Raw genomic sequence first — 3,920 nt, 5'->3', positions numbered from 1 at the left:
ATCTCTGTAATTGCAAACAAAGGTTTCTGTACCAAATATTAAGTTCTGCTTTTCTGATGTATCAAATACTTATCTCATGCAATAAAATGCAATTTAATTACTTAAAAATCATACAATGTGATTTTCTGGATTTTTGTTTTCGATTCCGTCTCTCATAGTTGAAGTGTACCTATGATAAAAATTACAGACCTCTACATGCTTTGTAAGTAGGAAAACCTGCAAAATCAGCAGTGTATCAAATACTTGTTTTCCCCACTGTATATATCTATATATCCTATATATATATATTATATATATATCCTAAATATATTTATATATATATATATATATATATATATATATATATATATATACTATATAAAGGAAGAGAAGCTTAGGCCTAACCCCAGAGAGAGAGAGAGAGTGAGAGCTGCTGGTGGCATGCTACAATGCCAATAGGCATTTCTTTCTGTCAGACGGCTACAAAGTCTGCTATATAGATAAAGACGTACAGAAGGAGGGTAATTGGCTAATTTTCGATCTGACTATTTTGTATAAAGATAACCATTATTGTTAGATTATAGGAGTAGCTCTGGTAGGTCTGAAACAGTCTTCCTCAGCTCACGTTCAGCTGTCAGTCAGTTGAACACCGGTGTGCACTGCCTTCTTATCATAGGCCTACAGTAGCCAAAGCTTAATAATAGCCATACCAAACCTTCACAAATGTTTCTTAACTTTTTTAGGATATATCAAAAGCAAGCCAATCCATTGTTTATATGGAAAATATGAGCATAAGAGCAAATGTAAACTAGGGAAAAAACGCACTACCCTCCCTTTTGGCCCCCCAAAAACACACAACCCTCCCCTACTTTGGACCAGCCCCCTCCCCCACAGTACATTTCCATCTGGTCGTTACCTCTCACTACCTGTGAAGATTTCTTTGGGGGATTTCAATGAATCTGCACCCTGGAGTGAAGTTTAATATATATTTTTTTAAAGATAAAAATACTCAATGGCTCACGCAGAACCGACTTCTTAACCACATGTTGTTGAATGAGTTCGTCTCAGATGGGGTGTGTTTTAAGACATTTTAGTTAATTAGAAGACGCGCTTATCCAGAGCGATTAGAAAGTGCGTACATTTCTGTACTGGTCCCACGTGGGAAACGAACCCACAACTCCGGCTTTGCAAGCGCCATGCTCTACCAAGTGAGCCACACCGGACATTTGCTCTTTAATGGCACCCGCACCAACAGTCACGGGCGCAATAAATGTCTCCCACGCTCTTTCCCCTAAAAAAAACGGTTGTCAGTAATTGGATGTTTGAACCTGCAGCCTGATGTAAACTAAGCTGTCATGCATTTTTCCATCGACTTCTACACGGGCATTTGACTAATGTTTATGAATGTACTTTAGGCCCCCATAGGGCATTGTTCATTTTATGATTTGTTTTCTTCAATCCCAATAGCCTAATTAGCGTCACCCATATAACTGTATTACATTAAGAAAACTTATATAGGCCTAAATAGTACATTTGCTTGAACGTCTTGTATGACCAGGTAGATGAACCACCACCATTAGCCTACTAATCACAGTTTAAGCTACTTTTCATCGAGCCTAGTTGGCTACATCACGTTCCGAGGTGCAGTCTCGTGCGCAACTCGAGAGATCAAAGGGAACAAGTGAACCAGTGGCTTTGCTAGAWTAACTCAAGGGACAAATAGTCAATCGGAGTGGGTGAGTATTTATAGTCTTGTGCATTAATGAGGATCCGTCTCTGGGCTCTGACTCAGAGCGCGCGGAGAATGGGCGCCTCACAGCTCTGGGTACGGTTGGAGTGCATAAAAACAGACCGGACAACTTTTACCTTACAACCGACAGATTCCGCGATGGCACCTCGTGCATTCTGTGCTGGAAAAGCCTAACAGGTAGGACTGTCTGTTTTTGGCGTACACATAATACAGGTTTAGATTMATGTTGGGATTGTTATAGTCACCTGCCAAGTCTCGTTCTGATGCGCTTAAACGTTTTACATTCAGGATTTATTTTGGTGTTTGTTTTTTCTAGCCCAGCCTACTTGATGTATTTCAATGATTCTTTCACTTTATGCCGACTATTACCAATTTTCATTATATGTGTTCCATTTGGGTATATCATTTGGGCATGCATGTGTGCTTGATATACTCCTCACACGTGATTGTGGTTTGGGTATCAGGGACTGACCCCTATGCAACGTCTATTCCACGTTGGTTCAACGTAATTTCCTTGAAATGAAGTGGAAACAACGTTGATTCAACCAGTGTGTGCCCGGTGATTCACGAGAGGCRTATCGAAGGTGTCGTCTACCTTTGGCGCAAAATGGAACGGATTTTCTCATTCACAAAAGTTGAAGGAAAGGCAGCTTGACAACATTTCAATTGACATAATATGTATGTTAACTTTAATATGTTAGAATGAATTTCTCAGAGGTGTGCATATTTCTAACAGGCATGAGGATGTCTTAACAACAGKGGAAATTGTTCAGATAAACATATATTATTTCAAGAACTGCAGGTGGGAGATAACATCCCCAAATTGATTTGTACAGTCAAACTGATTTGATAATTGAACATTTTCAGTGATACTGACTGATGAGGAGTCAATCATTGTGATATAGGCTATCAGAATAACGTGTAACACCTTTATTTTTGATGACCAGATTACATATGTCTATTAGCAATGTATTCTTGGATAAATGCTTTTGATGCCTACTTCTCTGTAAGTCCAGTTATTCTTCTCAGGTCAAAACCTTTATGTAAACCTGTGTTTGCAGTGTGTGTGGGCCGTCTGATGGAGGTCGGTGTTATTGCTACATGTCCAAGTACATTGGCACCTTAAGCCCAACCTGAGCCAACAACAGGACAAACATGCACTGCTCTGTTCCCAAGCGTGTATGTGTGCGCTTGTGTGTGTGTGTGTGTGTGTGCGTGAATCCATGGGTGTGTGTGCATGTGTGTGAAAGAGACACACGCACTCTGCCAAAATATGTCTTTCTTTTTCTCTGTCTCGAACACACGCAGACCCACGCTGCACTGCTGTATTTTCTTTCCACATTTCCCATGATAGAGGTGTTTACTATCAGAGAACAGGAAGTGTGCAGCCCCAGTCACCATGAGCACTCTGAGTCACAATGTCTACATGTTGATGGAAGATCTCCCTCCCGGTAGACTCTGGTTGGGTCTGTTCAATCTCAGTACATGATCAGGGACTAGACCGTAGACATAATTAAGTGATAATGCCAGAGAAGCCGGTGTTTGGAGGATATATTGGCACGGGTGTTGTTAGGCTCAAAACRWAGTYGAGRGYTSGCAAACCGTGCCAATATATCCTCCAAACACCGGCTTCGAGRGTCCTTATTACAGCTGTAGAGGGTAGCAAATATGAGTCTGGAACAGCAAGGCTAGTATGGTGGGGATGGGGAGTAATGGGAGCTCTGTGGGACTACAAAACTTGAGGAGAAGAGGGAAGGGAGAGAAGGGAAGAGGAGGGGAGGTGAAAGGAGGGGAGAAGAGGTGTCACATGCGTGATTATATGTTTTTGTCCTGTCTAGGGATTTTGTACGTTTATGGGGTTGTTTCCAGTCTAGGGGTTTGTATGTCTATGGTTGCCTAGATTGGTTCTCAATTAGAGGCAGCTGTTTATCGTTGTCTCTGATTGGGAACCATATTTAGGCAGCCATATTCCTTGAGTATTTCGTGGGTGATTATCTATGTCTATGTTGCATGTTTGCACTTAGTGTTATAGCAGTCACGTTCGTCTTGTTACTTTGTATTGTTTGTTAAGTGTTCTTCATTATTAAACGGAAGAATGTATTCTAATCACGCTGCGCCTTGGTCTCATCACTACGACGATCGTGACAAGAGGAGAGGATGAAAGAATATGAGGGGAGGGGAGGGGAGGGGA

This window comes from Salvelinus sp. IW2-2015, unplaced genomic scaffold, assembly GCF_002910315.2.
Source record: "Salvelinus sp. IW2-2015 unplaced genomic scaffold, ASM291031v2 Un_scaffold2857, whole genome shotgun sequence".
Taxonomy (NCBI): Eukaryota; Metazoa; Chordata; class Actinopteri; order Salmoniformes; family Salmonidae; genus Salvelinus; species Salvelinus sp. IW2-2015.
Note: the sequence above shows the minus strand (reverse complement) of the source record.